A 20892-nucleotide genomic window follows, 5' to 3' on the forward strand; every position below is an offset into this window, starting at 1 on the left:
CGACACAGGAGGCATCACGCCCCACCCACACTCAAGATTGAACCTCCCAAGGGGCAACAGAGGCCATACTCTACCAAAGGTATGGTAAACAAACTTATATACTGCCAAATACTGCAATGTATATTTCTGTAATTGGAGTGCTGTTTATGCTTCAACTGATTTAAGTTTCAGAACAACGATCAAACAGTGCGTGTAGCTGTAACCAGAGGGGGCCCTGGATCCATCCCACTGGATGTGATGCAGCTGCTGCCGAAGGCGGTGAAGGGAGTGTATTCACAATACACCACAGCCGCCACCGCAACAACCACGGCCAAACCCCCTGTTATTTGGTTCCCCGACCTCAGCTCAGGTGAGTTGATAACGGTGCCACAGGGGAACTCATGGGGCCTTCCTGGATCCTGTATTCTCTGGTTGAACATCACAAAAACTCCAATATTTGTTGCCTCATGTATCCAGTTTATATTTATTTATAATGAAACTGTCCCTATTGGATTGAAAAAAAAAAAAAAAAAAAAAAATCGTTCATGGTTCAAGAGAGTTTCCATGCACAAAGTGTGGTAACAGGGAATTTTAACAGACAAATGGGTAAATGTAATGTGGTGTTGCTAACATGAGCATCTCTTAATCAAAGAAGTCAACAGCGTCCCGTATAGGTTTCAGTCACAGGCATAACTTGTCCAGATAACGTAAACTGTGTTTGCTGTTGGTGTCAGAGTGTGAGGGCGCGGGGGATGGTGGCGGAGGCGGAAGTGGCTTCAGCGCCTTCAGTTTCCTGGCCATGGTTGTGTCTGTGGCCAACTTGGTCTCACTTCTCGACTCCAACGCCAACAACAACCTCAACAACAATAATGACAACAACAACATCAACAACGATAATATACAGGTGCACTTCCGTTTATTCTTTACTCCTCTGTTTTCTCGTCCCCAGTAATAATGATTTGCTAGCAAAATATTGTCTCAGAAGTATATTTTAATGTTAGTTATATAATAAGACACTGAAAATCAAACTCGCAGAAAACTGTTAAGCTTCTTTATTTCCACTGACTTAATACCTGTATATGATGTTTCTACGGTAACCAGAGAAACGCAGTGCATGCCAGTGAATGTGGTGGTCACTGTGGTCAACATGAATATATTTACACTCCACCACGGTGGGCAGTGAGAGATTAGCACTTAAGCGGGTGGATGATCTCCTCTTCAAAAGTGTCCCCACTGACACCCTAATGTGATTCTCGTGAACGCGCAAAAGTAACTAGTTATATATAAATGTAATGACTAGAAATGAGATGCTTTAACTGAGCTGTTGGGGCAGGATTTTTATTCTCAGATAAATGATCTCCTGCTTAATGTACCCTAGAATTAGCAATAGTATTAACAGTCGTTGCCGCTGTTTTCTAGGCCGGCAATGAGAACAACAACAACAACAATTTGGATTTGCTGACCATGGTGACATTTGCCGGCCGCCGCCGCCGCCATCTTGGAGCCTCCACCGGCACTCCTCTCACTCCCCCTCCCTCCACTGCCACTCACACTCAACCCATCACTCCCGGGCCTGGCCATGTTGCTGCCGCTGTGGGTGTGATCTTCCTAAGGGTGTGGCGCCAGGCGATCTTAGAGGCTGCACGGAATGACATCCTGCTATCTACCTCGTCTTCCTCGAATCTGACTGATCAAGACCAGATCGTGACTTTGATGTCACCCGTATTGAAGTCGATCTTAGCTCCTAACTCCACACTGACATCCATACTAGCGGTCAGTCACACCTCAAACCACTCCGCTCTCATTCCTAGGCTCGTGTCAAGGCTGCCCTTCCGACAAAGTCTTCGTCGGGGTCCGCCTGGGTGCTTGAAGAAAACCCTTTGTGAGGCCAATCAGAGGAGTGTAGAGCTAGGACGGCTGGGAGCAGACTTGGCAGAGGTACTCAGGTTGGTGAAATGATGAAATATATTCCTGTTAGCACATTGTAGCTTATCAGTGAGTAAGTCCATCAGTCCGATTACTCCTTTTCTTTCCAATCAAGCCAGCACTAGATGATGTCATACAGTATTAGGAGAAATCTCGAATAGTTAAGTGGTTAATGAAGAGTCGTGAAAGTCGATCTAACTCCTCCAGTCCGGAAAATCTCTCCTGACCAGAATACAGTTGTCTAGAGGTAGCTAAAATAAAATGAAAAATACACCAGACTGAACAGATTACATATATTTCTGCCGTGTATGGAACTATCTCCGTGATTGTCGTTAATATCTTCTTACTACTATGAGATATCAGTATGCATCCACATCAACTTCCTATCATTACATACCTCACATATGCAGCTGATCAATATCCACACGTGGTTCCCTGACAGTTTGAGTTTGGTGGAGTTGGTGCCTGGGTTGGAGTCAAGCTGGAGGGCGGGGCTGCTTCGTGCCGCCAGCCGTGGAAGGGCCGGATGGCACTGTGGCAACACGTACACCTGTCACACCCTTCAGTGCCATCATCTTCCAGTCTAGCCACTTCTGACCTGCGAATTTCAAGTGTTGGTGCGGCCTTCTGCTCTGCCTATGCTCGCCTCCTGTTTGCCACCAGTGCCTCATGTTTCAGTCAAGGCACTTCTGACCTGCGAGTTTCAAGTGTCGATGAGTCTTTCTTGTGTTCATGTGCTGCCTATGTTCTTGCCTATCATAGCTCTTTCTGTCCCTTATTTACATGAAATCCAAAGGCGGCCAAAGGATAGTGGCAACAGGAATCGATTTTTTTTTTTCTCACAAATCTTCAAGTGCTTCTCCTTAAGTAATTACCGTTAAGTATGCCAACCAGGATTTTTCATATGGTAGCCACTTGTTGGTCTCCCTGCCTATCAGTCATTTAATGAACTGTAGAAAACTGACGTATCCTACTTCCTTTATCTCATAACGCGTGCAGGGAACAGCGATATATTTCTCTCTGGTTCAGAAATATGCTCAGACATGTGGAACAAGTATAGAGGACGTGATCAGAGGAAAACTGATGTCTGAAATATATTTGCTAAAATTCCTATAAAATCTCATGATTCGTATGTGTGCATAACTTTATGCACTTTATACATAGTTCCTACGTAAGATAAGAGCCATATAAATATTTCAGGTTCTGTATTATACGTACCCATCATTGCATGACAAACTTTGATCATTCATTGTTATCAGCATTTGCCTCGATTCATTGATGGTAAAAGTATCATCAACACTGCTGATATACACCTAATGTCATGAATATGTAACCAAACCAGTGGACATGGATAGCCCTTCTTTAGAGAGTGGTGAGTTAGAAACCTTTAGATCCTTCTTTGTACCCGTGACTTCATTTCTCCTGCGATTCATGTCCTCAAAGAGATCAAAGAACCGTGCTTCAGTTCTCCATGTCCAGTGTAGCCTATATGAATATGGGAAACTAGGTTATGATGATGGTGATAACACTGACAAATTTAAACAGGATTTTCCCCTCAAAATAATGTTGTGGTGTTCTTCAGCAAATGTTTCGGTGAAAAGTTTAACAGATTTAGAAACTTTACATTAAAAACGCTACTAAAAAAAAAAAAAAAAAGTGGAAGCCATTATACCATGTTCAGATCTTTATGGTGGATAGTGTATTGTCCTGTGAAGAAAGCAGTTTTTCATCTGACCACCGTGTCCCATTTCTTGGATCCAACCAGCATGTCTTGGAGTCATTGTCAAAAAAGGACTGCCACTTGATCCCAGTCAGCCACCATCTTTTGTAACGGCAAGGAATGTTTTGTATGCGTGAGTGACGGTGCGAATAGGGGAGATGTAGTGTGTGTCGAGGCCTATTCTCTCTCTCTCTCTCTCTCTCTCTCTCTCTCTCTCTCTCTCTCTCTCTCTCTCTCGTGCGTGCGTGCGTGTGTGTGTGTGTGTGTGTGTGTGTGTGTGTGTGTGTGTGTGTGTGCGTGTGCGTGCGTGTGCGTGTGCGTGTGCGTGTGCGTGCGTGCGTGCGTGCGTGCAGCGTGGAGGTGTATGGATACGTGGTTCGTGGTTCTCCCGTGACCCTACCTGTAAGTCCCCCAGCCATGACGACCAGATACACCCGAGAGAGCTGGATCAGAGAACACTGCGCCTTCCGCAGCTGCCTTGATTATAACTCAAGTGGGCAATGAGCGTTACTTAGCCCGCCTGTCTCACACACGCCAGTGCTCGGTTGGGCCCTCCTCAAAGACTCATGACACTAGGTGATCACTGTAGTTGCACGGGACATCTGACAGGCGCTGGTGAATGCAAGACACTACTCTGAGCAACCATGATAACTCTGGTGCTGGTCATTATATCCGAGTTGTGCTGTTGCCAGATGACCCATGCTGGGACTGGCAACGTCAGCATGCTTGTTCCACGTAGGAATACTAAAGGACATCCCATAAACCATAACTCGGAGCATAAGCCCACTAGACTAGAGCGTCGATCTTTGCTGAGACCTGCTCCTTGGCCAAACGTTATCCGGTCCCCCATAAATTTCCACGGCCGTCATCCAGCGTACAGACATCTCCCTGATCTTCCGCAATTTCCTCGTCAAGTCAAAGGCCCGCCAGTTGGACGAAAGATTGCGGTGCTACCCCACGACGTGATGGAGGCGCTACCTGGTGCCATCTCCAGGGTCATGCATGATTACGGTCGCTTTAGCACCCCGCCCACCACCACCACCACCACAACTGAACCGCCTGTCATATGGTTCCCAAATCAGCAGGAAGAATGTGAGGTAAAATTCTAGTCGATTACGTCAGCACATCACCTATTTGTTGTAACATCAGTGCCGTAACTTGCTTAAATAAAAGAATTAGCATGTATAATCTCAACAAATAATATTCTATTTTGGTACAGTACTTTCACATGAGAGATAGTCTTAACAGGATGAATAAGGCAGTGTGATAATAAAAGTGATTATGTGAAGACCTCAAAATAGTAATACTATTAACTGCGTAGCTCAAGCTGTAGTTCGTTTACCTTAACTTGGCTATTTTCGTTCTTTTGTAGCTTATGTCCCGTTCCTTAATGGCAGGATATAACAACAGTACGCCTCTACAGCCTTTTCATAGCACTTCTTTATGATTAGCACTTTCTTCTAGTTTTCATCTTGTTGCAGCTTAACATTCAAGATGGAGAGTTGATAAATTTAGGCCAAGTTAAAATGACGAGAGTATAGTCATGATTGCTCCCTGCACTTCCTTCCAGGACCTTCCGTGATGTTTTTTGCCTTGCCAGAACTCTGAGGGCGGGGGCGGAGGTTTCAGCACCTTCAGCCTCCTGGCGCTGCTTATGTCCGGCGTCAACTTAGTGGGCATCCTGGCAGCCAACGCCAACAACAACCTCAACAACAACAACAATGACAACAACATCAATAACAACGTCGTGCAGGTCAGATCAACATCCAGTTAAGTCAGATGTTCTCCATGATTACAATACATACTGGCTAATGTCAGAATTATGTTCCACTATTACGACCATATGCCAGCTTAGAGTGAGTAGAAGACCTCGAGAGTGCTGATATTGCCCTCAGCTACCCTCTTGTGCTCATATGTTCTCCATTATTTTTTTCCCTGGTAATGTTAGACAAATCTGTTTAACGTAAGATTGATTCTGAGGAGCCTGAGTGTTAATCTAGACACAAAATTTGCAAGGCTATGCTCTGACAGCGTTTTGGCTGCTCGTGGTGGTTGTTCACTAATTGTTGTTGGTGATGACTGAAGTAATGTAGGATCAGTAAGGGACATGGAAGGAGCAGGGGAGAAAAATGTGAGAGGGGGAATGGAAGAGAACAGAACGACAAAGATAAAAATATAAAAGCTGAAACTGAATGATCAGCCACGGTGAATCGAAATAGGTATTTATGTATATGTATGCATGCATGTATCTATGTATGTATGTAATAATGCATTGCAAGACGTCTTAATCCTGTAAGGCGTGACCACAAACGAATCACCTTCATGTAACCATGTCCTGACGTCTTGCTGCCCTTTCTCCAACTTCCTGACATAAAAACTGAAAAGGAAAGCATATGACAAACTACTTCAGAACCTAATTCTTTTTAGAGACAGTTTCCAAAGTATGGTATAGTTATGACAAAGGCATTTCTTATACCTCAGGACGGCAACGAGAATAATGCCAACAACAACGCTAACGTCTTCACCATGATCACTACCGGTATGGGGAAGAAGAGGAGGAGGAGGAGGTGGGAGGGGGAAGTAGAAGAGGAGAAGGAGAAGAATGAGTCTGGAGAAATAGTGTGCTGGAAGGAGGATGAAAACGAGATAATCACAGGTGAGATATATCTGAATGAGACAGCTATGTTTTCAGGGTTTATGGCTAAGTTTTAAACCGCATAATTTTGTGTATGAATGATTCTAACAATTCCTATATTTGTAGGTCATCCACTTTTATGTGAATGTTTATAACGCTGCTTTCTGTTTCCATGTTTCGAATAGTGCCATGGAGCATTAACCTCTGTCTGCATCAGGTATTTGTAAATCTGTTTTCAGTCTCGTCTGTGATGGTAGGCTTTAGGGGTACTGTACTGATAGCAGGTGTGCGCTGGAGAGTAATTGTTAAATCTTTTGTTTCATTTGGTCTGTTCTCTATCATTAACTTTTCCTTGACGCTTCCTTTCTGCAGTTGTTGCTTCCCTTGTCTGTGTCCCATTCCTTCCTTCCCCTGTACCATGTGTACCTCTCACACTAACTCTTCCCCCTGCATGTGCACCTCCCACTCATAAACTAGCGCTGAAGCCTAACAAGTGGTATCTTCCTGATGGTGGTGATGCAGGTGAGGAGGTGGCCAGCGTGGTGAGTCTAGCGTTCCTTAAAGCTTACCTGCAGGCGGGGGTGACGGGGGACGTCCGCTGCCTTGCCAGGAGTCTCTGCTTGGCTAACCAAGAGGCTGCTGACTGGGGAGACCTTGCTGTGACTATTGCTGAGGTGCTGAGGTTAGTGGCAAATAGTGGATCAGCTTGGTATTCAAAAAGAAGAGAAGTTAAGCCAACTTTAAAGGTTAAGTGGAGAATGTTTATACTGAATGCCGAACCTTTTGATAGTTAGAGCATTGTTCTTCTTTTAATAAAAGCTGTAAAATTAATGCATCTTGGAGTACCACCTATAGATGCAGTTCTCCAGTAGTATGCATACTAATTTTTTTTTTCCAGTTAATTTAATTAATGTGTTGATGAGATGCTGTAATCAACAGTGATACGTGACTGAAACTGGTCTCTTATTCTTTGCTATATCAAAATATCTCCTTGTGTCAGCGTGAGTCACATGGAATGGGTGTCCCGCCTGTGGCCCGGGGTGTCCCTGAAGGAGCTGGAGGAGGCGGGGCAGGCGGGGCGGAGTGAGATCGGTAGTAGGCGGTATTGTGGGCGGCGCTACAGGTGTACAGAGGGAGTGTGGGCCAGACTCACACACCATCACGCCCTCATGGCCGCCTTCATACAAGCCGCTGGTGACACTCATGCAGGGACAGCTGCAACATTCCCAACTTCTTGATTTTGCTCATTAATTCTCCCATGATACACCAGTGGCAGAAATTTAGGAGTAGATTTTTTTTTTTTTAAGATAAATGAGCTGTGTCAGTTTAACTGTAAACAAATTTTTATGAAAACTGTAACGAAGTTTTGTGCATGCATGCATGCGTGTGTGTGTGTGTGTGTGTGTGTGTGTGTGTGTGTGTGTGTTTGCGTGTGCGTGCGTGCGTGCGTGCGCATGCGCGTGTGCCTGTGCATGCGCGTATGAGTGTGCGTGCGTGCTTGCCTGTGTACTCACTAATGTGTGCGCGTGTGAGTGTGCATGTTCTTACTGTTCCAGCAACAGTACTGTACCATAAGCCTGTAATCATTCACCTAGCGGCCTACTATGCACCTGGTCATGGTAGGGTGATTAACCAAGTGGGAACGAAGTACAGTGAGCGTCACTGTTTTCACTGAACCTCGTCCCCGTCCTCGTCCAGAAAGTACCAGGGACTTCAACACGTGTAGTCAGACCAATCACTCCTGGCACCATCACACCACGCTCTGCTCACCTCTGCCTCGCCTTGTTCACACGCCACAGCGTTACCCCAACGGTAACGGGGCACGATTAGGGCTACATTAAAGTTTTACAACTGAAAAGAATATTTTCTGCAGGATAAACAAAGCGAAAAAATTCCACAACCAATAATTTCTATAAAGTAAGCGTGCTCGTATACATGAACACTTAACAAAAAAACAATTCATGAGTCAAGAGACAAAGAATTACATGTATGTGAGAGTGCTGCCTTGCCTGTGGGTGTGGGTGGGGACGATTGCCCTACTGTGTGTGACGTCAGGCGAGGCAGGGAGGCTACAACTCGTTTCTCTTCCACCCTGGCGCTCCACCCACCTGTCCCAGATTCAGGTTCTCTCTAGGCCACCTTCAGGGCCCCCTTGGACAGCACCACCTCCAGCTCGCCCTCCGTGGCCTCCGTTTCGTACCCCACCTACCACTCCGGCACCCAGTCTCCTCTCTTCCCTTACCTCCCTCATCGATCCCTTCGGTATCTTCTGGAGGAGGGAGAAAAACGGTGTGAGACGGGATGGAGGAGTGGTGATGAAGGGGTTAAGGCGGGGCGAGACTATCGCCACCACCACCACCACTATCACCACTACCACCACCACAGAAGCCCCCCCGCCCCTCCTCTACTTCCCAGACGGTGGCAACGGGGAGTGTCAGGACTTCGCACCCTCGGGCTTCAACACCTACAGCTTCCTCTCCTTCCTCTTCTCCGTCGCCAACCTCGTCGGCCTTGTAAGAACTTAGACTCTGTTGTGCTGAAATACATTGTGATAAACTCTGTAATTCTGTTCGGCTGAAATACATTATGGTTAACTCTGTAATTCTACATGAAAATATAAGGTATTATTCTGTTTTAGTTTTATAATCGAGGTGGGATAGAATACTTCGTAGCACCTCTTCCTTAGCTACTTATTTTGCACTGCATTCCTTCACATTGTCTTGAAAGCTGTTTATATCCTTTTACTAACGACATAGTTTACATCACTAACACATGAGAGGATACTGAGATGTAATGTGCAGAATGAATCTCGAAGAAAGATGGGTTACATAATCTTCAAAGCAGCTTACAAGCCTAGCATCACCACCAACCCAATGACCCATCCCTCAGGTGGCCAACAACGTGAACGACAACCTGAATAACAACAACAACAACAACAACGACAACAACAACAACTTGAACAACATCAACACCGCCAGCAGCAACTCGAACATCAACAACGACAACACCGTCACCATCCCGCCCGGCATGGGAGGAAGACGACGACGGCACGAGCATAATACGTCACTACCTGGGTCAGTATATTAGTAAATCAGTATTATCAGTACAACAGAGTCAGTATACATGCTACTGCACTTTTTTTTTACACTGAACTAGCCCATATATTCGTCCTTTTGCATCGTATTTCACTTTGACCCGATCTTAGTCCTTCTGCAGCTTATTTCATGTTGGCCCAGATTTTCGTTCACGTAGCGCAGAGGGAGAAAAGGACAATACAACAGCCCTACATCCTTCCCATGGCGCTTTTTCAAGACTAGCATCATACTGTATTGTTAATCTGTTGCTACATTACAGTATGCACTCAAGATGGAGAGATGGTAATTTTAGACAAGGTTAGAATAAAAGGAGTAGGCTACCAACAATTTGTATAATTCCAGATACGAGAAACAGTTCCATGTGTATTTAAAGCGTCACAGTTTCCCGACCTCCCATCACCCACAGTCAGTCAGTACTATACCACTAGCTTTGTCGTATGATATTATTTGTCATGTCACGTAGCACCATTTACTATGCTTTATGCTTTCAATTTATCATTTAAGCTTATAATCAGTACTAGTTGTTATGTACAGGGTTGGTGAGGCTGTGGCTGCCCTGGTGTCAGCGGATTTCCTGAGGGCGCTGAAGACGGCCCTGGTGACTAATGACCCCGCCTGCGCTCTCAGGAACATGTGCGAGGTCAACAGTGCGGCCGTGAAGCGAGGTCACTTAGCGGACGTGTTGGCTGAGGTGTTGAGGTAAGTGTGTATTAACAGAGTGGATGTGGTCAACACAGGTACTGACTAGGGTAGCACATTAAGTGGTTTCGTTGTTGTAGGCTAGTCGTAAAGGGGACACATCGGTCTTAAAGTTGTTAAAGCCATTATTATTATTATTATTATTATTATTATTTTTATTATTATTGTTATTATTCCGACTTTCACTTCATATTACTCCCTGCCATCTGTTGTATCCCTGGTCACTCTTATGTGGTGCTTCTGTTGTTGCTGTCCCCCGTGGAGTCAGTGAGGCCCTGGTGGAATGGTACCCCCGCCAGCCGCGGCCGGTGGAGGGGGCGATGCTTCTCACTGCCGCGGCGAAGGGCAGGCGAGATGACCTTAACTGCAGCTCTACCCACCCGTCCTGCCCTGACCCGGCCTGGATCACCCTCATTTCTACCTTGACCTCACCGCAAACTTCAGCGTCCAGGGGTCTGTATTCATAAAGCATCTTCACCAATATTTACCATACACGAGTCTCAGTAGCAGTGAAAATGGTAGGACATAATTTTGTTTTGCATTTTTCATTTTGATATTCACTCTCGCCTCATACTTCTACCTAACCCAAAACATCAGTGCCCACGGACAGCATTCACGAAGAATCTGAAGCAAATATTACGATAAAATAGTCTCATTGGAAATGAATTATTATCAGAAGTCGGTCTTTTTGGTCATATTTCTCGCATTAATATTCACACTAGTTTATTGTGAAGAGATTTGTAACAATTTGGATAAAAATGAGTGTATGTGTGTGTATATATATATATATATATATATATATATATATATATATATATATATATCTATATATATATATATATATATATATATATAAACATTCAGTACATGAGTTCAAGCAAGAGTATAAACACTGCTCTATAGCTCGTGTCCACATCCCAGACAGAGGACCCTGACTCTGCCCTCTCTGACTTGACCTTGTGCCTTGAACATGACCTCGCTGACCTAGTGCTGTTTCGCTTGAGCCTGAACTGCTAACGAACTGACCATATCGTAATAACAACCACCTTCACCTGATACACAGACTACTAGTTAAGGATCAGATACCTGCAATAATTACTCAGTTTCGTTCCTGCGCTATGTACTGTATCTCAAAAATAATATTAAAGAAAATAATGATTAATGCGTTGTATAAATAATCCAAGTAAATTCTGCTGAAGTACTGTATGAGTTCTTTCATTAGGCCAAACCACCTTACCTCTGATATAATCTAACCTGAATAAAAAAAAAAATGATTGCCATACATCTAGTAAATGGAGTCTGATGGTTCAGTAAGTTCAGTGCGATTCATAGAGGGTTTTAATCCAAGGAATGGTTAGATTATTTTGATCGCATAATGGTAGTCAGACAATTTTTTCCTTAAACGTCTGGACTGAGCAGCATTACATCGGGCCACTACTCTTCGAATGGGGAAAGAAATAAAGACAGCACCTTGTCTGTAGCGTTCTGGTTATGTACAGCGGGCTCCGTACCACTGTAGAGGAACTACATTGCTGGTAGATCTAAATTCATCGGGTCGCCACACGTCGTAGAATTTACTTATTGGGAGAAGAGGACGCCCATACTCACGGACTCGTCAGTCGGAGCAGCCAGGCGGTAATGAGGGCAGAAGGTAGCCATGTTTGACTCCAAGTTGGGTTGTGACTGAATGATTGTGTCAGTTTTGCTGTGTGGCTGGACGGGGAGGGCAGCCATCCACCTCCTCCTACCTGTACGCACCTCTGATCCCGCTATCAACTGATAAACAGACACACACAGCGACCCCTGCATTGTGCTGTGCTGTGCTGTGCTGTGCTGGCTCCCGACACACCCCGCTGACCTCAAACCCGTCTCACCGTCACACCGCCTCATCTTCTGAACACGTAGCACACAGTTTATGTTAGTGGATCTGAATACTGTAATTACCAGGTGTACGAGCCGCCCGTTGAAATACATACATACCTTCTTGTTGATTGCACCCAATCTACTTCCAGCATTATCGTCACTAAAGACTCTTGCAGCCCTGAACATCAGAGGCACGCATGTAAAAAATAATTACCATCAGTAATGCTTCTGAGATTCCACCTACAAAGTACCTCGATCCCTTTCCTTCTAGGCTTTTTAGGGATTGGAAAGTCAGGTACTAGTGACGGTATTGCCCGGTATTTAGGGAGTACAGACACCGGACCTGACTCCTCTGTATGGCATTACGATCTGATAACTTTAGACGATGTCCCAACGAAGAAAACAAGAGCCAGGGAAGTGGTGGCTAAGGGAGAAGAAGAAGAAGAAGCAAATATACAGCACAAGTTGGCTGAAGATGAAAGAAAAACTAACTTAGGTGAATTAGGAACAGAACTTTCCCTCGTAAATGAAAACAGTACCAGAGGTATAAGAGAGAGGGGTAAACGAGAGCGACAGAGAAATGTTGGAACACTGCAAGAAAAGCATCAACAAAAGATCTTAAGGAGAAATTTACTAACTCAAATTCACCATGAACGTGAGGACGTAAAGAGTGAAAATATATCCCTTGAAATTCGAGGCGGCAGAGAACGGCGAACAAGTAAAAAGAAGTGTGGTTCTCCGGGCTCGGGCGTCAACGTTCTGGCCGTGATGAGCGCTACCATCCTCACGGTGCAACTCATAATCAACATCGTCGTCAACACCAATAACAACAATAACAACAACAATAACAATAATAACAATAACAATGACAACAACCGCAACGAGAACATGAACATGGTGATGACGATGAACGACAACATGAACAACGTGGGAGGGCGAAGACGGAGAAGAAAACGGCGATCACTAGGCGGGCTGGCTGGATCAACATCCAGAGAAATTGAATCTTTAACTGGGGTTCCTCAGGATCTTTCAAAACTCTCATCTGCCAACAAAAACAACACTAAACAGAAGTGGGCCCAAGAAGCCATGTTTGCCGCCGCCATCACTGACACCAGTATGGCTACCAACACCAGACGCTGCTTGTGTTTCGGGAGTAAAAATATTCATAAAGGATCGTAACTATTTTTTTTAACAAGCACGACTTACATTTGCGAATTTTTATCAAAAAGCTTGTTGTTTGATGGTATTTTTAAACAAGGCCTGACCGCACGAAAACTATTTTTTTTTTTTTTTTGCTGGTTTTGTATTGATAATACTTATGAAAAAAACTCCTGTTAGCATAAAAAGAGATCATATTAACAGCATAGGAAAAGATGATGATAGTAGCGGGTCGATTGGTTAAGACTTGAATGCTTTTCTGTACTGTATATTTTACTTCACTTTAAACATTTTTCTGTGGTATTGTGCTGTATCATTATCCTTACCTACATTTTCATGATGCAGATAATATCGTTCTATTGCCGACATTCATCAGTGCTTGAGTGTATGTGAATCAAAAATAGTTTCAATGGCTACTGATTTCAAAGATCATCTTTTTCTGTCTCAAACAATGGGCCTGCAAGTATAGGAAAATAAACAAGATATTTCTAAATTAGATTTATTATGAAGCCTGAAGCAAATGCCTGTACTTATTCGTTTGTTTACCAGTGATGAGACTATAATAGCCATACATCCTCCATCCTCGAATTCTCTGTAACCCCATGAAGATCGGTAGGGGCCAGGAGCTAGGGTATTCAGTAAAAAACAAAAAAAAATAGGATACCATAATCAAAATTAAGTTCCGAAGTGACACAGCCCCCCGAAAAATATGACTATTGTGTGCTACGATGGTACGGTCATAAGAGGAGAATGAATGAAGATAGGATGATGAAAAGTGTATGTGTGAATGAGTCTGGAGGTGGATGAGGGTGTGTAGGCCAAGAAGTTAGATGGAGACATTGATGAGGCTATGGAACTGAGAGGCAATCGGGACAGGTGAGCTGAATGAGCTGTGTCCGGAGAGACATACGATAAGGGCTTGAACATCTTATTTGGTGTTATATCTTGCCCTGTTTTCTGCGCCCGACCAGAGCCTATGCTTGGGTGGGAAAGAGAGGTCAGAAATGATGATGCTCATGAAGCACACGTAATGCAGATAATATGCACCATGAATAAAGGTCATAGTATTAGTCAGTCATCCATCATCATGTGTACACTTTTGTGAGAAGGTGTGGCAGTAGGTGGAGTACCTGCCTCTGAAGATGGCCTGGTGGAGTCGGTCCCGCTGGTCCTGGCATAGCACCTGGGCCAGCTCCACTTCCAGTACGGAAATGGCCAGGTTCTCGCTCACCCAGGACACTGCTGAGGTCCTGGCTGCCGCACCTACCCTCCCGCACACAGCCCAGGACACACACGCCAGGACACGCTCACTCATCAAGGCCTGGGACACAGATGAGCTCCAGTCAGACTCTTCATCTGAACTATCTGCTGTAAATTTCATCCTGCTGTTGTACTGGCTGTCCTGAAGTTCACCGTTTGTAGCTGATAAGCTGCCATGCGAATTCATGTCGCTAGTTTTATTAAATATTGGTAATTTATTCCACGGAGCGACTAAATGGGTGGAAATAGCGTTTTGAATTCCATGAATTTCTGTCTTTGTGTCTGGGTATGTAGTGGATGAAGGCTGAGTGTGAGACTGAGAAACATGTAGGGCAGACTGGTGGCTCAGACCAAGATCCTGCGTCAGACAAGAGCAGGAGATAACGGGATTTTTTGGGTCAGGACCGGACTCTTGAAGCCTCCTTGGTCGCCATGGCAACTCCCGCCTTCTGATGTTGGCTTGGTTCATGTTCATGTTCACCACGTTCACTGTCAGGTCGTTGTCGTTGAAGTTATTGTCGTTGTTGTTATTGTTATTATCGTTGTTATTGTTATTGTTGTCGTTGATGCTGGTGATGATGTTGATGACCAGGTTGGTGACGAGGACAGAGGTGCTGAGGAAGTTGAGGATGGAACTGGCGGGATCTGATTTTTGATCGGAGGAACACTTGGATCTTTTTGTCCTCATTCTCACTCTTTCGTCCCATACATATTGTTTACTTTCATTTTCTTGCTTTGTCTTGGTATGGGCATGAGAAGTGGAATGGTGGGTAGTGCTGATGTTGGTGGTCTGGATGTTGTGGTTGGTGTGGTGGCTGTTGACACGGGGAAGAGAGTGGAGAGCATTGTGGTGGTTGCGGTGAAACTGGGCATAAAGAGTGGAGAGGTGGGTAGCGGGAAGTCTGGTAGTGTGAGGACCTGCCGCCATTCCCTTTGCAACCACCCACAATACGGGAAGTTTCAGAGGGAACATTTAGCCTGGAAAACAAAATAGAGAGTTTGTCAGAAAGCATGCGAATAATGCCGATATCGAAGTTAGACTGAGGCCTTCACATGCTAAACATTTAAATAAGACAGTCATGACTGTGTGTGTGTGTGTGTGTGTGTGTGTGTGCGTGTGTGTGCGTGTGTGTGTGTGTGTGTGTGTGTGTGTGTGTGTGTGTGTGTGTGTGTGTGTGTGTGTGTGTGTGTGTGTGAGCGTGTGCTTGCGTGCGTCCGTGCGTGTATATTATCGTAAATTTTAAAGTGAAGAACACCGAAAATAATTTTCAGTACAGGTAATTGCTTCAGTAAAGCAGGCACCCCAAATTAACCTCGTCATTGCGATGACGATCTCTGCTTTAATTATTACTGCCACCAGACGATTATGTTTAATCTAGGAAAGATCACTATTAGCAAAGAAATTGATGAAACGTCCCTCCAAAGCCGAATAAAATCACTGAGGAGTAATAAAAAGTGAAATATCATTATTTATTAGGCACCCCGTAACTCACCTAAGTCACCTTCGAGGCAGTGCTAATGTGTCCTACAGACGGGTTAGAGTTCTCGCAGCCCGGGAAGAGCCGCCCACACTTCCTCACGTCCTCCCGGCCACGTCCCACCGCCCACGTCAGGTAGCGTGGATTAAGACCCCTGGCTTGGGCTAGGAGGTGGACGGCAGCCTTCACGCCCACTCCGCCCACAACCGCAGCCACGCCCCCTGCCTGTTGGTGGTGACCCGCCGCGCTACACAGCCTGGGCAGAGACGGACACAAGAGGAAACAATAACCACGAAGAAGATATACGAAGATTATTTCCAATATGTGGAGTGAACGATGAACTATATTGAAGAAAGAAATGTTTTAAACCTCTGTTGCCGTCTCCGTAATTTTATTTTGTATAGGGTGGTGTTATATATGGTCTCCATTGACCCCTCTGCTAAAAGACATCTTCCCAAAGTTAAATGAAATAATCCGGTAATAATAAGAATTCAAAACTACGTCATCGGAGTGAAGGGGTAAAAGAAAGGACCCTGGTGAGATATAATTTTGAGTTACACAGACTTCCCTTCCTCCCCAGCTACCAGTGCTGTACCTGTGGGCGACGCAGAAGGGTGACGGGTGAGGCAGTGCTTGGCGCCACATGTCCAGGAGGGCTATTACCGCCAGTAGACCTCGCCCCTTCACGCTGGCCCCGTCCTCAGCCCCACCACACCACGTCCCCTGCAACCCTTCTCTCATACCCTGGGTAAGAGAAGGGAATAAGCCAACTGCGAAAGTCGAAGAGAGGGGAGGTAGATAGATGGGCGGAGAAGTAGAGAACTGTTGGGGAATGTGGGGAAGGGAAGAAAACAGTGGGGAAACAGTCTTGGTGATGATGACCCCGCACTGAAATGGTCCAGCATCTATTATCGCCATTTACATGTTGAATGATCGTCACACCTCATGCTCCACTGCTGAGTAACCTCCTGCATCTGCTATGTGTCACAGTATGCACAGATTCAAGTGCAGAGTATAATATAATGAACGAAAATCGCAGTGATCACTATGAATGCGGTAATCACACGTGCACGCTCTCACCTGCAGGGGAGCCACAGCTGACTTCTCTGATCTGCCCAAGGTGTCCCTGCTGCTTCTCCCACGGCCCCATCCACCAGTACCTGACACGCTACCGCTGTTTCTCTTTCTTCTCATTCCACGTCTAATGGTATTGTTATTACCACTGTAGTTCCCGTCAACAGTATTGGCAATGTTATTGGTACTGGCGATGTCTCTGATAGTGGCGGTGTTACTGGAACTGTGTATGGTGGTGAAGGTGGCACGGTGTGAGAGCTGTTGGCGGAGCTGCAGGAGGCGCTGGAGACGACGACCCACCATCACCTGCGCAGACAGTCTTTCGTTATAACTACTGATGTCTGTACCAAAAAATTCTCATTTACCTGTCCACCTAATGATGAGTTGATTTCGTTAAGGATGACTGTCGATAATAATTACACAGAACATTGCACGGTACGCTGGAAAATTGTATAATAAGGTCTCCGGAGTATTAGACCTACTGTTCATAAAAGACTCATAAAAATGAACGGTACACAAATATGTGCATTTAAATTCCGTAGATATATATGTAACAATCTATTATGTATTTACAAGAAAACACTTTTTTTATATAAGTAATCCACTAGTTCCTTGTAATTGTAAAAAAACATTGATAGCGACATTCACATAAATGGAAACACATATCAGCATCAGCCTAAACAAACATCATGATGTTGGTAAACAGACAAACGAACTGCACCTCATTAGCACTGTTGACATTGTTGTTGTTGTTGGCGATGTTGACGTTGTTGTCGTTGTTATTGTTATTGTTATCATTGTTGTTGTTATTGTTGTTATTGTTATTGACATTATTGGCGATGTTGATGACGACATTGGCGACGGCGAGGGCGAAGGAGAGGAAGCCAAAGGAGGACATACCGGCCTTCTTGACACAGGGACGGTCCTCCTCAGGCACGAAGATCACCGGTGGAGTCTTCTTTTTCTGCTTCTCTTCCTTCCTATTAGACCCAGATTTTATCTTCTTAAACAAACTGTGGTGGGAAAAGAGAGAACAGCGTCATCTTAATGTTACAGGGTCAGATTTAGGTCTTCTCTTCTTCAACAAAAACTAGTGGAATGAAAACGTAGTCAAATGTCTTCTTCCTTTTCTCCCTACTCTCCCAGCCAGACGTGGGTTTATTCATCTCCAACAAACTGTAATGGAATCATCTTAATGCGACTGTGTAAATACTGATATAATGTACTACACTCTGGCACTGGAAATATGGGAAGGATATATACTACTCCGTACCTCAACAAACTGTAGTGGAATGAGATCATATAATCATTTTAATATGGCTGAATAAACAGTAACAGTGATTCTTAGTATGGCGTACCTAACTTTGCAGAAATAAAGTAATATGGAATAAGTTAATATTTTCTTCGATAAATGTTGGTTGAGTGAAGCAAATTTGAGCTGACCTTTGTGTTGGATGCCTGGTGGAGGGTCGGCCTGTTCTCATCATCAGCATCTGACCCATCATACTGCCCGGTAGGAATGCGTGACCTTGAGGTGACCTGATCTCTCGTGACCTGACTCGTGAGTGATTTCTTCGTAGACTGGCTCTCGCTGACTCTTGTCCATCCCCTGGGAGGTCAGCAGCTTCATCCCCGCTGACAGGAGTTTCGGTTAGAGGTCCGTGTTGGGCTGCAGTCAGAGTTTCATGTTGTGTCGCGTCAGGCCAAGTTAAACCACCTAACTCCTCTGACACTCTCATAATGACCTCCCGTACCATGGTGGGGTCGAGGGGGTCATCTTCTACATGTACGAGGTCAACAATCTGATTCCATGAGCCGGGAAGTGAGGTCACCAGGTACTGCGAGCCCTCCAGGTAAGTGCGGGTCAGGTTGGCGAGGTCACTCCTGAAGGCGGCGTGAGAAGAGAGGTCCCAGGGCATGGAGAGGTCAGAAAAGGTCAAAATGTAGGCCAAGTCAGCCATGGAGCTCAGAGAGGGCTGTGTTCTTTAGTGGTGGTGGTGGCGATGGTGGAGATAGTGGGTGTTCTCTGATGCTCGTGGTGTTGTAGGTGATGTGTTACTTATTGGCGGTGGTGGTGGTGGTGATGATAGATGTCATGAGTGTTCCCGGATGATGGTGGTAGTGGTGGTAGATGCCTGGTGGTGTGGCGGTAGTACGGTATCTAAGGGCGGGGCTGACTCCTACACAGATGGGGCGTAGACTGACTGCTGGGTTGACTGTGACAGCTTAGATAGTTGTCTGGCTGTGAGTGGCTGATTGGATGGCTAGGTAACCGACTGGCTGAAGGCTAGCTGGCTAGGTGGGTGGGTGGCTGGCTGAAAAATGTGTGACCTGCGAAATGGGTGCTATAAGACACGGGTAAAAAAAACAGTGAAGGTACAGTTAGTAACAGATCATCAAAACCACTTCTTTTCATATCCCGTTCCATAGAGCTTCTCGGCACACTCATCGCCGCTTTGGGGCTAAAGAAGATGCTAATGATTTTACAACCTTGATTCGTGCCTTTTATAAATTAATGGCAAAGGTAATGTATTGCTAGTACAAGTAAAATATATTATTTTTTTATGTATCCAGATTTTCAACTACTTACAGTACACGATCATAGTAGAATCTGGAGAATTCATGAAAACGTTTTTCATTCAGAACACAAAGAATTGCAATCTCAAATTTTTCTGTATTGTAAACTCTCCTGTTCTTAATTAGTCACAGCGTCTGATGACAAAAGTTTTCCAGTACCCTCTAAGCTTCTCTCTGCCGTATCTTTACACACGGCTCTGCTGCACCAGGACCTAAATGATGTGCAGACTATGGGAAGACTGCTTTCGTGTTGAAGCTACCCGACGTCATGACACAAATGAAAGCGGATACAAAGAGAACAAAACCCACTGTATGCAATCTTATCATCGCCGTGACGCCTTGCTCTTTTCATGATAGAGTAGACTATTATGCTACTGGTGCGCGCGCGCGCGTACACACACACACACACACACACACACACACACACACACACACACACACACACACACACACACACACACACACACACACACACACACACACACACGCACGCACGCACGCACGCACGCACGCACGCACGCACGCACGCACGCGCGCGCGCGCACACGCGCACACGCGCACACGCGCACACGCGCACACGCGCGCGCACACACACACACACACACACACACACACACACACACACACACACACACACACACACACACACACACACACACACACACACACACACACACACACACACACACACACACACACACACACACACCCACACACACACACACACACACACACACACACACACACACACACACACACACACACACACACACACACACACACACACACACACACACACACACACACACACACACACACACACACACACACACACACACACACACACACACACACACACACACACACACACACACACACACACACACACACACACACACACACACACACACACACACACACAGAGAGAGAGATTAACGGCTCCACGGCACTAGCATCACCTGGGCGTAGAGGGCGCCGGTGAGGAACCCCTGGCCTCGCGTCGCAGTCACCAGGCCGCTGTCACGGTGACGTTGATAGTCCGGGAGTAGACCGTCATTATAACCTTTTCGCCTTAGCCTGGCCCAGATTTTAGTCCTTTTGTAACTTATTTCACGAAGCTTATTGGCAGAAACAGCCAATATTGCGGCTCTAAATCCTTTTCATATCAGTTTTTTCGTGGCTAGCATCCAGTAACATCCAATTCTAGTTCTAATATCTTGTTAAAACTCAGCATTCAAGATGGAGATATGGTAATTTTAAGTAAAGGTAGAATAAAAAGAGTATAGTAACGTAACTTTTTCTTCATGGCTCAGTCCTAGTTCATATGATTATTCTTGACTTTGGTGTACTTATGTAAAACTTTCATTTCAGTGCAGCGGCTACAGGTTACTTCTTTCTTAAGCTTTGACTCAGAACAGTACAAGTAAC

General features: G+C 45.2%; 1 pseudogene; it reads left to right on the forward strand.

The window, feature by feature from the left end:
- Positions 1 to 8575: 8575 nt before the first annotated feature.
- Positions 8576 to 10521, forward strand: LOC145400225 (uncharacterized; annotated as a pseudogene).
- Positions 10522 to 20892: the final 10371 nt, after the last annotated feature.

This window comes from Coenobita brevimanus, chromosome 51 (assembly GCF_032717465.1).
Source record: "Coenobita brevimanus isolate Jiangsu-jjx chromosome 51, ASM3271746v2, whole genome shotgun sequence".
Classification (NCBI taxonomy): domain Eukaryota; kingdom Metazoa; phylum Arthropoda; class Malacostraca; order Decapoda; family Coenobitidae; genus Coenobita; species Coenobita brevimanus.